We start from the raw sequence: 13,264 nt of genomic DNA, 5'->3' as shown, positions 1-13,264 counted from the left end.
AAATGCTCAGTTCTTTACTGTTTTGTAATAAAAAAAAATAACAATGTCAGAAAGAAATACACTAATAGTTAGAAAACGGCAGGGTGTTATACATATGTTAGTTTTATTTCAAAGAGTTATAAAATTACAAAAATTAAAAACTCTCTGTGTATCTATCCACTGGAACCTGCAGATAAGTGATTAATCCGCTGATAAATCAGCTGATTTGAAGATGTTTTTAAATGCTTTCTCCAAAGCTTGAAAAGCTGTCAGTGATGTAATCAGCACACAAGCAGCCAATAGTGTTCAGCTTTTTCTGACGACCCCTCCCTCAAAATTTCAATGGCTGTGGTTTGGTAGCTTGAATGAACTGATGGGGAATGAGTTGTTGTCAGATCATGTAGTGTGTGACCCCCCTCTTGTGGATCGTTCACGGAGTGTTGCGTAGTGTATACACCACAGAGATTAAAAGACACAAAGTCAAGTCATGTAGTGTGAACGGCACAGCGATCTGCTGATGTTTAAAATCCTGTAGTGTGAACTAGGCTTTAACAACAACAATCTAGCAACCACTCAAAACAGCCTGACAACCATTTGGGACAGGGCTTGACACTAACTTTTTTGATCACCAGCCTCTATGGCTAGTAGATTTCCAACATTACTAGCCACTCTCAATTTTCACTAGCCGCAATTTTTCTGTTGGGAAAATATATTTATACGCATATATCTGACTTTGGCATGCTAAAATTACTTGATTTAAATTATGTGTTATGTCCACATTCCTCCTCATTCATTTACCTTTTATTTGTGTGTTGTGTATGAGCTTGCTCAATGAGCATGAGCAAATTAGTTTCACAGTGTCACGTTGCAAATATTTTTATTTCACATGAGCTTTCAGGGCTCAACACTATAGGGATTTACCATTTTTTTCTCTGGCCAGCACCAAACTAAATATTTTCTTTCCACAAAATTTAAATGCTGTGTCAAAACAAGCAAAACGTATATGTATACTAAAACTAAACATAAGCTTTATACATAAAACTATACATAAACCTAAATTCTAATCTTTAGTGACAAGGCAGCACTGGCCATGTAAAAATAATTTTCAACCAGCCAAAGTGGATAGTGGGGGTGGCTGTCTAACCCGTCTCAGATTTGAAACACTTTAACAACATCCTAGCAAACAACCAAAAACACTCCTGCACTCATTCTAAACACCACTGTCATGTCAATTTTTATGGAATGAGAAATAATTTAGCTGCATAGCATGTAAATCCTTGCAGCACACATCAATATTTACACCCGTTCGATAGCAGTCTGGTCTCACACAAATGAACTTGCTTATTTTTTGCTGACAGTATGATGTATTATCTGTTGATAATGTCCTTCTGTGGAGGGTCGGCGGTGCAGATTGGCATGTGGTAACAGTTGGGAGATTCCTGGATCAAATCTCCTCTTCCGGGGATCAGAGACAGCTTAAGGCTTGAAATGTGAAACAAAACTCACAAATGTCCTGTTGCGGTTTGACATGTGGCTTACAGGAAAACTCATTTGTAAATCTGCATTGTAAATGAAGGGTTCACCTCAACTGCTCTGACGTTAAATTGTTTTTAGGTTGTTTACAGACAGTAACCGTTTAGACATATATGTATGTGAGAGATAAGGACAGGTCAGCTGGGGAGAGCAGTTATCTGGATGTGAATGTGTGTGTGTGTGTGTGTGTGTGTGTTGGCAAGGGAAAATGTGGGCTGGTTTTTTCCTGCCTTGTTGCTTTGGAGTGGAAAGTTGATGGAAATATCCAGAGTGTGTCCCAGTTGCCTAGGGCTGCTGTGTGTGCCATAATCACCTCTACTCAGTGTGTGTGTGTGTTTGTGTGTGTGCCGGGGGAGTCAGTGGACACACCTGCCTCAGGGAGCTCTCCGAGGTCCTGAACGTCTGCTTGTGTGTCTCTCTTTCTCACATTAACACACATACATACACACACACAGATCTGTACAGCTGTCTTGGTAGAGACTTGCCATAGACTACTCTTTTTTTATACTGACCTAACAGTTTTTATTTACCTAATCCTACCACAGAAACCTCTTGCACTTTTATATTCTCAGATAAACAAACATCATGTGTACTTTTTGGAATTGATTTCCCTTGTAGGGACTGTTGGTCTGTCCACAAAATGTCAAACATTTTAGGATGTGTATATGTAAACTTAACCTTTTTAGTTTTGATAGTTTTATTAAATTAAATTGGTTTTTAAATGTTTAAATAATCATGTTCCAATGCTGTTTTCTGATCTAATCAGTAGGCATCAAACATCAAATGGCGACTGTCATGTACAAAAGTGTAAGACCTATTTGGGTCAGACTGTTTTATCTGTTAAGGGAACCAAATTGTGGAATGATTTACAGTTGAAGCCAGAGTTATTCAACTACTGCAAGTACTGGTACTGGCACCCTGCACTTACTGTTTCAGCCATAAGTTCTAACTTACATTAGTAGTAATAGAAAATGCAGCTTTTAAACCCTATAGTTCAAATCATTATTGCTGTCTTTGCTTTAAATTCAACATAAAAGGTCATTATATTTCTTCTTTGACTCTCCCTGAAAGTTGCTTCAGTATCCTGGCTTGTGTTTTCTTTATAAATGAAAGCAGTTCTGAGCTTTGAGTAGGGCACTATTCAAGATGTGACAGCTCCTTTTAAAGCTCATGGATGTTCACTGAACAAAAAGTGCTTAATTTGATTCTTCTTTTGTCATCTCTTGTGTATATAATTACTAGTCTTTCCTGGTTTAGAGCAAAGCTATTTCTCTGTGGCTGTAATTCTTTTGCATTTTTACAATACATTTTTAAATAATAATATTTTGAAGTTTTCAGAGCATCATGATAACATATCTATAAAATAGTTAAACAGCTAAAAATAAATGTTCTTTATATAAATCTTCATGGAAATCAACTAAACATCTAAAAATCAATAGAAAAAACAAACAAACAACATATGACAAAAACCACATGAAAACTTCACACCAGAACCAAATGTTAATTTCAGACAAGAACAGATCAGAACCAATTGTCCATTTCAAACCAGAACAGACTGAACCAGTACCAAATGTTCATTAAAACCAGAAAAGACTAGACAAGAACCAAATGTCCATTTCAGAGTAGAACAGACTAGACCAGAACAAAATGTCCATTTCAAACCAGACCAGACTAGACCAGAACCAAATGTCCATTTCAAACCAGACAAGAACTAAATGTCAGTTTCAGACCGGAACAGACTAGACAAGAACCAAATGCCCATTTCAGACCAAAACAGAGTAGAATAGAACTAAACGTCAGTTTTAGACCAGAACAGACTAGACCAGGACCAAATGTCCATTTCATACCAGACCAGACTAGACCAGAACCAAATGTCCATTTCAAACCAGACCAGAACTAAATGTCAGTTTCAGACCTGAACAGAGTAGACAAGAACCAAATGTCCATTTCAGACCAGATCAGACCAGAACTAAATGTCAGTTTCAGACCAGAACAGACTAAAACTAAATGTCTATTTCACACCGGAACAGACCAGAACCAAATGTTCATTTTAGACCAGAACAAAACAGACTAGACCAGAACTAACTGTTTATTTCAGATCAGAAGAGACTAGACCAGAACCAAATTTTAATTTCAGACAAGAACAGATCAGAACCAATTGTCCATTTCAAACCAGAACAGACTGGACCAGTACCAAATGTTCATTAAAACCAGAAAAGACTAGACAAGAACCAAATGTCCATTTCAGAGTAGAACAGACTAGACCAGAACAAAATGTCCATTTCAAACCAGACCAGACTAGATCAGAACCAAATGTCCATTTCAGAGTAGAACAGACTCGACATGAACCAAATGCCCATTTCAAACCAGACCAGAACTAAATGTTAGTTTCAGACCGGAACAGACTAGATGAGAACCAAATGTCCATTTCAGTCCAGAACAGAGTAGAATAGAACCAAACGTCATTTTCAGACCAGAACAGACTAGACCAGGACCAAATGTCCTTTTCAGACCAGACCAGATAAGACCAGAATCAAATGTCTATTTCAGACCAGAACAGAAAAGACCAGAACTAAATGTCAGTTTTTGACCAGAACAGAACCAAATGTTAATTTCAGACCAGAACAGAGTAGACCAGAACCAAATGTCCATTTCACACCAGATCAGACCAGAACTAAATGTCAATTTCAGACCAGAACAGACTAAAACTAAATGTATATTTCAAGCCGGAACAGACCAGAACCAAATGTTCATTTCAGACCAGAACAAAACAAACTAGACCAGAACTAACTGTTTATTTCAGACCAGAAGAGACTAGACCAGAACCAAATGTCAATATCAGACCAGACCAAAACCAAATGTTAAGTTCAGACAAGAACAAACTAGACCAGAACCAAATGTCAATTTCAGACCAGACCAGAACCAATTGTTAAGTTCAGACAAGAACAAATTAGACAAGAACCAAATGTCAATTTCAGACCAGAACCAAATGTTCATTTCAGACCAGACCAGATAAGACCAGAACTAAATGTCAGTTTCAGACCAGATCAGACTAGACAAGAACCAAATGTCCATTTCAGACCAGAACTAAATGTCCATTTCAGACCAGACCAGATCTAAATGTCCATTTTAAACCATGACAGACAAGACCAGAGCCAAATGTCCATTTCAGACCAGACCAGACTAGACAAGAACCAAATTTCCATTTCTGACCAGAACCCAATGTTAATTTTAGACCAGAACAGACTAGACCAGAATCAAATGTTTATTTTAGACCAGAAAAAAATTCACTTTACACCAAACTAAAACCAAATGTCCATTTCAGAATAGAACAGATTAGACCAGAAAGCTATTCCCAAGTAAACTGTTCTGAGCCGCACTTTCACTTCTGAGTTGCACAGTGGTGGACAGGGGCCATGTCTCATCATGCAGTGCAGTATCAGCAAGCTTCAAACTATTTCCTTTCAAACTGCACTTCCTGTGACCCAAACCCTGGCGCTCTCTTAGTAACACATCTGCTTCTTGGGTCGTCTGAAGTGCAAACTGGTCTGAGATCTGCTGCAGGTGTTGCTCTCTGAGCTCTCATCTGCTGATGTGTGGCAGTGAGCTGATCTCTGGCATTCAGGTGTCCTGCAGAGCGGGCCACAGGAGCAGGAAAGCCTCAGGGGGTCAGACGCTCTGCCATATGCTGGCAGAGACAGAGCTTTGGTGTGGAAGTGTGTTTGTGTGCGGCCAGTGGGTGAGCAGAGCACACGGCTTTCTGAACAACATGATCTTATCATGATATCAACACTCAAAAAATTACCTTTGCTGCTTGTTCGAGCTACTGATTTAATTGCAGGACAACTTGATTGTTTTATGTTCAATCTACTTCAATTAGTGAAAATTATTAAGTTCATTTGGTGTTGAAATAACGCGAAGGAATTGTGTGGAACCATGCAATTTTTACAATAAATATGCTAAAAATTTGAGCATTTTAGCACATTAATGGCCTTCTTTCACTGAGTGAAATAGATTTACCATTAGTTTAACATCAACATTTAATTGCTCCATATTGCATTACAATACTAGCACATAATAGCAACGCTCTCCCACATTTTAAGTTATTATAAATGTCCTTATTATTGTTTTTGGTTTAAGATTGCAGAGGAATGGTTTGACTAGAAATGTGCAGTTTTTCACCATCATACTTATATCCTCAACATCATACTAATACAGAACCGCTGTATTTAAAACCCATCTTACAGAAGTGACTAAAAAGTACTTTTTTTGTGTTCTGCCACAACAACAAATGCTTTCATAGGAGCAGCACTAGATGGCAGACTTGTTTGAAATGAGGTTAACTTTTCTTTTTTTCTTTTTTTGTAACAGATAACCTGGTAGTCTGTCTGTTGTCTTTTGCTTATGGAAACTTTTCTTTTAACTATACATTCTTTACTTAAATGGATTTGTAAACAATAATATAAGTCTGAAAGCAAAAATATGAACCCATGTCCCTCAGGAAACAACTTATCTGAAAGATTACAGGATGAAACGAGTAATATGTGCCGGATAATAAAAGACTGCCCTTCTAAGCTCCCGCTCTCTTTCTCTCTGCTGTGTTTAAGGCTCAGGCAGGCAGTAATATCCCACTCTTGTAAGGTGAACAGAATAGTGTCTTACTCCCTTGGGAAAATATGCTAGCAATGTTGTGTATTGTTGAACATTTGGAGCTATGTGTAATGTTTCACTGAGCTACATTGGCAGGACCTTCCTCCTGTTAAACAACATTTCTCTGTCTTGATCGAGTGCTTAAAAAGACAGTACACCCCAAAATAGGGTTGCAGTTGAGAACTGAACTGTTTTAAAGGGATGGTTCATCCAAAAATGCTGTCATCTTTTATAAATAGGAGTTTCATTCTTCTGTTGACCACAAAAGAAGAATTTTTGTACAATGTTTGTAATGGTTGACGATAGCTTTCAGTTGCATAAAAGGAATGTGCAATATATTAGGCTTCAATAACAACTGTCAACTGTCTGATTGCCCACATTCTTCAAAGTATGAAATTATATTTTAGATTGGCGGTTCATTCCGCTGTAGCAACCCCTGATTAATAAAGGGACTAAGCCGGAAAGAAAATGAATAAATGATATTTTAGATTATATATTATATTATAGAATTCATATAATACAAGCCAACTGATTTATAACGACTTCTTCTGAATACTTTTAGAAGCTTTTAATGGGAAAATCTAGGAAAAGCTAAGTCTTAGTGTATTAAATATCGCTCTGAGTGTTTTACAATGTAATTCTATTCCAGTCTTTTTACTTGTTCAAATCAGTGTGTTTAATGCACTATAAACCCATTTATTTTCCTGGAAGTAAACACTTATTTAGCAAGGACACATTACATTCAATAGAAGTAACAGTCAAGTCATTTCCAATGTTGTAAAAAACTGCAATACATTTAGTTTTTTACTGCAATTAAAAAGTATTACAGTGAAGATTGTCCTAATGGTTTTGCCCTAAAAAGCTTTTGAATATCACAATAGATCAATTAAACAGTCCATGTTTTCAGATCCTAAATATTAAAGGAAACACTTTTTTGTCTGGAAAGATAAGATATTATAAATTGGGGCTGGACGGTATGAAGGTACTGTATACAGTTGAAGTCAGAATTATTAGTTGTTGTTCATTATTTGTTGTTCATCTAAAGTCATATTTTGTTTAAATATACATTTATAAGTTGAAAATAAAATACTAAATAATCAAATCAAATCAAGTTATTTTCTTTAATATTCAAGCTTATTTTTTTTAAAAAGCCCTTTTGTATATTTTCTGCATATTTTGTATATTAACTACATTCTTAAAAAAACGATACCGTGTAAGATATTATTACAATAAAATAAACGTTCTTATATTTAATAATAATAATGAATTTTATCTATAGTACACTTTTCTCAGACCCAAAGCGCTACAAGGCATAAAGGCAAACAGAAACAAAACAGAACAATAAAAACTATTTAAAAAAAGACTACGATAAAAAATAAATACAATTAAATGATTCAATAAACTAAAATAATCAATTTAAGTTAAGAACTTTGGTAAAAAGGTGAGTCTTGGTCATACCGGCCAAGTTATATTATGTACAGTTGAAGTCAGAATTATTAGCCCTCCTTAAATTTTTTTAGCCCCCCTTTGATTTTTTTTTCTTTTTTAAATATTTCCCAAATGATGTTTAACAGCGAAAATAATTTTTCACAGTATGTCTGATATTTTTTCTTCTGGAGAAATTCTTATTTGTTTTATTCCGGCTACAATAAAACAAGATAAAAAAATAATAATAAAAAACATTTTAATGTCAAAATTATTAGGCCCTATAAGCAAATTTTTCGATAGTCTACAGAACAAACATTATAGAATTACTTGTCTAAATTACCTTATTCTGGCTAGTAAACCTAAATGACCTAATATCAAGTTAAATATTATTCACTGTCATCATGGCAAAGATAAAATAAATCAGTTATTAGAAATGAGTTAATAAAACTTATATGTTTAGTAATGTGTTAAAGAAATCTTCTCTCCGTTAAACAGAAATTTGCAAAAAAAATAAACAAGGGGGGCTAAAACTTCTGACTTAAACTGTATATATAACATTTAGCCATTTTAGGCATACAAATAATGCTAAATAGTGTTGTTTAAAAATTTAAGGACACAAGACTATGCCATTATTTCGCTTTCTTAATCTTGTCCAGACCTAAATATCACTAAAGAAAGTTTCATAATGACATTTTTTTTATGTATCATGCAACCCGAGCAGAAGCAAAGTCTCTTTTTAACTTTTGCTTTGACCTTTTTGACCATAGAAATATTGCCTTTTTGCTGAATACATCCCAACTTTAGATCTCAGGTGAGGAACTTTGCCTATTATGGCCATTGTAATAATCAACTGAATAGCTTCAGAGAATAATAATCTTTTCCTCTTACACTTTCTGCTTTCCAAAAAGTTCATCTTGCTTAAAGCAAGAAAAGTCTCACAGCCTCATCTGCATGTATATGCAATATAAGTGTTGTTTGTTTCCACTTCAACTGCAACATCTACAACAAACCACAATAATCCATGAAAGCACACTTTTAACAGGACAGAGAGGGCAGCATTACATAACCCTCTTCTCGCTCATTGTACGAGACGCTTTCCTCTTTGTAATTGGCAAATTCATGGCAAACAGCCCCAGACAGCAGAGGTTAATTGTGTTTTAAGAACAGGCACGATGACAAAATTATAAATCAGAGTCTCGGTGACCCTTGTGTTTTGGAGCTCGTCTCTCTTTAGTCATTTCTCAGGACGCAATCATACGTGCAAGCACACACACATTTGACATACTCAGTCTGATGCGACTGTGGGTTTTCTCTGAGGTTTATATAGTAAATGGGGAGAGTTCTGAGCAGGTGTGTTTGTCGTTCTCAGGTGGTTTTTGCATTCGTTCTTATGGTCGAGCTGCCTTGGAGCCAAAGACATCAGCCTGCCAGCTTCAGATGCAATTGAACAAGTCAAATGGAAGTGAAAATTGGAAATAGTGAAATATGTGCCGTGCATTTAAAGTGGGAAAAACTTTCAGGAGTTCAGTTAGACGATTTCTTTCACTAGAAATAGCCTTATTCAATATAATTGGTTTAGGATAGTTTAATTGTTTGCAGTAATCTGGTTTTATAATAATGATTAGTGTTTTATACTATAATTGTATTATTTACAGCAGGGAAAATAAGTATTGAACATGTCATGTTTTTTTCAGGGAATAATATTTTTTAGGGAGCTTTTGACATGGAATTAAACCAGATTTTGTTAAAACCCAAACAATACAAACATGAAAATAAAACAAACAATCTGAAAAATAGTTATGCTTAATAACAGTGAAATGACACAAGAAACTACTGAAATGTATTTAATATATAAAATGTTTTTTTGGTGATGGATAGCAGCTTAAAGACGCCTATTGTCACCGGCTTGGTCCCAGCTATTCCCTTCACTAATCAGCAGAGGTCATCATCACCGGACTATTGACATTACGTCATCCATCTACACTGATTTCAGACACACCTGACACACATCTTCAATCACATTCCACACACATATAAGCAGCACTCACACGCTGCTTCAGTGCGAAGTCTTGTCTTGCCCCGCAGACATTTCTGAGCGGTTTTCCCTGACTCTGATTTCTTCTTGTTGCCAACCCGGACTGTTTCTTGACTCAGTATTTATATTGCCGCCTGCCCTGAACTTTGCCTGCCTTTGGACTCTGAATCTCTGCTGCCAGCCCTGATCCCAGCCTGTTATCCGATGCCGATTTCTAGCCACCTGTCTGCTACACCGTACTCTTCTGCTGTACACTTGAGTATATACTTCCTGTTTAATCTCATTTATACAATAAACGTACTGCACATGGATCCATCTTTGTCGGAGCATTTGTTACACCTATCATATGGAGAATGAAGACACAAGAATTGCTCAGGTGTTTTTTTTCGCAGACTTGATGGTCTTGACTTGAAGTCTTAACTTCAGACTTGAAGTCTTGATGGTTCTGTGGGTCTACCAAATCTGATATTTACTTTGTATTTTCTATTGGATTCGAGTAAGGTCATTGGCTGGGCCATTCTATGGGTGTGTTTTTTTTTTTTTTTTTTTTTTTTTTTTTTTTCTCTCTAAAAAGCATTTGAGAGTCTCCTCCACCCTGGTTTCATCTTCATCCTCCTGGTAATGTAGATGTTGGACTGAAGCAGCTGATGTTCATTTACACTGACGAAGGGCAGAGGGTTGCTGAAGAACTACTGAGAGATTTCAGCTGCTGTCTGTGCTTTCACTGCCTTTCTTCATGTGTTCATACTTTTCCCCTGCGTTATTTTGTTTCATGACACATAAATTAATATAACAAACTACACACTAAAAGTATCAGTTATTAATGGATAAGTTTGAACTCTGGAACAGTATAAATTATAAAACAAAAAAAAAATTATAATACAAAATTTGGGTAATGAGCGGTCGTTTTTAAAATTTTTTAGAATGTAACCTAATAAACAAAAACTCAAACAAATAATAGAAGTATTTAAAATAATACAATAGAAAATTAATAAGGTATATGTATATAAAATATAATAAATAGATAATTATATAAAATTAAATAATTAAAGTTATAATAAAATGTTATTTCTTTTATTTACATTTTTTACATGCGCGTATTATTTTACCTAAATATAAATGTTCATTTTTTTTCATTTTTAGAATGTAACTAAATAACCAAATACTTAAAAATAATGTAATTATGTTAAACAATATAATAGAAAACATATGTATGTTCACATAAAATATTATAATAAATAATTATATGCAATAAAATAATCAAAACTATAATAAAAATATTTAGTTTATTTGCACGCACGCACGCGCACACACACACATTATTTTACGCTCCTTTGTTTTATATAATTAATTAAAAAAACAGTTTCTTTGAGAAAATATTATTAAAACCTAAAAAACTGTCAAATTAACACATGACTGTTTTGCTGTTGGTGTGCAAATAAATGTAGCCTATTTATTTCTCAACCAAGAGTCTGAAATTATGCCCCACAATAATTCAGAATCAAATCAATAACTCACAGGCAAACAATTATTTCCTTGCATCAAGAGTTATTTTGTTAAATGAACCAATATAAATATGCTGTCTGCAAGCTAGCTTCAGGGCCAGAACACAAACACACTCTTAAAGGAATCATTCACCTAAAAATGAAAATGTACTATTTACTCACTCTCAAGTGATTCGAAACCTTTATGAGGTTTTTAAATCACAAAATGAGATATTTTAAAGAATGTTTTAAAACTGGTAATGGTAGCCACTAACATTAATAGCAGAAAATACTACTGAAGTAAACCGTCTCCAGTTTTCATATCTTGTGTGTTCAACACTATTAAGAAATGGTTTGGAAGAAGAGGAGGCTTAGTAAACAGTGACGTAGTTTTAATTTTTGAGTGAACCATCCTTTTAATATTTATTTAAACTGCTCAATTTTTAGGCCGTATGTTTTAATAGTCAGTCTGTGTTTATCCCAGAGCGTCTCACCTTTCAAAGATATCTAAATATACTCCTTTAATCCACTGATAACACAATCAATCAGATTTGTTAATACCAGTGCTGTCGGTCCAAGTCCTCTGGTATTACAGGTATCTAAATATAACTCAGCGGACTGGAATGAAATGGAGGAACTTTTTCAAACACGGCAGAGAGTCTGAGCTCAGGGCTGGAGGATTATCTTTTGATCATGACGTATGGGTTTGTTAATCTCTATCTGTGTACGGAGACACAGCGTGTTCACATCCCAGCTGTGACTATATTATGATGCAGAATCAAGGTCTTAAAGGGCACCTATTATGCCCTTTTTATAGGGTGTTATATTGCACAAAGAATGAGTCTGTGAAGTTTCAGCTTAAAATACCCCACAGATGATTTATTTTATTGCAATCTTAAAAATGAAGCATATAAAAACAAGCTGTTTTTGTTTATATTAATTTAAATGTAAATGAACCTTCAGAGGGTGTGGTGTACATCGCTGATTTTCATAAGTACAGCAATAAACAGCTGATAGGAGCGACATGTCTGAGATTGAGAAAACTATTGTTCAGCCAAACATGTACGATCTAGAGCAACACACAGATCAAGTAGAAACTTGTGGCTAAAAACATCAATGACAATGAACTCACAATGATTATGTCATACATCTATGTAGTCGGGGTGTGCAGAATTTTCTTCTGTCAAAAACTATTGCACGCAAACTAAAAAGACAATCAAAATTTTGTACAACCCTAGAAAAAATTACAAAAAACAACAAAAAACAACAAAATTTGGTACAAGCCTAGAAAAAAAACACAAGAAATGTGGTACAACCCTAGAAAAAAAAAACAAAAAAACAAAGACACCAAAAAATTGGCACAACCCTAGTAAAAAAAAACAAGACACCAAAGATTTGGCACAACCCTAGAAAAAGAAAAACAAAGACACCAAAGATTTGGTACAACCCTAGAAAAAGAAAAACAAAGACAGCAAAAATTTGGTACAACCCTAGAAATAAAAGACACCAAAATTTGATACAACCCTAGAAAAACTACAAAAAAGACACCACAATTTGGTACAAACCTAGAAAACCCCCCAAAAGACACCAAACATTTTGGTACAACCCTAGAAAAAGACACCAAAAATGTGGTGCATTTTTGAAGCGGCTTTCAGAATGGATGTGGAAAGTGCTGTGCTGCGCTATGAAACCCATTCATTTCAATGGCTTGTGCCATGCAAGGGTGGTTTGGTGCTGTGACGAACAAAGCACAAGAGCAGCAAAGCACACGTTGACTTGCTTGTGTGTGCACTGTGGTTTTCCACTTATGCACTCATATACATATCTATGCAAAGTCCGCTCAAAGAACATACAGTAATAACGGGACATTTCTACAGAATATAGTATACTTGTTCCTGCTGCTTGCTATAGCAATACTGGTCTGTTATGGTAAAGCTGGTAAAATGACCCCTCTAGACTTGATCACTGACCTTGTGTTTATTAAAATGTGTTTAATCTGAGTTATTGAAATTAACTTTAAATGTAAAAATTACTTTGTTAATTAATTAAATAATAAATAATTCTACAAAGCATTTTTGGCTGCAGTTTTTTAGGTGTTCCCCAGGGTTTTGTCTTGTTTTTTTTGTTATTTATTTGCCTTTGTATGCTGAATCCC

General features: G+C 35.1%; 1 protein-coding gene and 1 long non-coding RNA gene across 3 annotated transcripts in view; one reads left to right on the top strand and one right to left on the bottom strand.

The window, feature by feature from the left end:
- The window catches only part of rcan2 (regulator of calcineurin 2), a 136,045-nt gene that overhangs the window by 40,062 nt on the left and 82,719 nt on the right, over positions 1-13,264 (top strand). The gene's annotated exons all lie outside the window — the stretch shown is intronic.
- Positions 7,710-12,561, bottom strand: LOC141379417 (uncharacterized). The gene is made up of 3 exons (XR_012396019.1): positions 10,818-12,561; positions 9,965-10,429; positions 7,710-9,482 (listed from the first exon to the last, which is right to left on the bottom strand). It is a non-coding gene; the product is annotated as an uncharacterized lncRNA (long non-coding RNA).

This window comes from Danio rerio, chromosome 20 (assembly GCF_049306965.1).
Source record: "Danio rerio strain Tuebingen ecotype United States chromosome 20, GRCz12tu, whole genome shotgun sequence".
Taxonomy (NCBI): Eukaryota; Metazoa; Chordata; class Actinopteri; order Cypriniformes; family Danionidae; genus Danio; species Danio rerio.
This window is presented reverse-complemented; position numbering and strand designations above follow the sequence as displayed.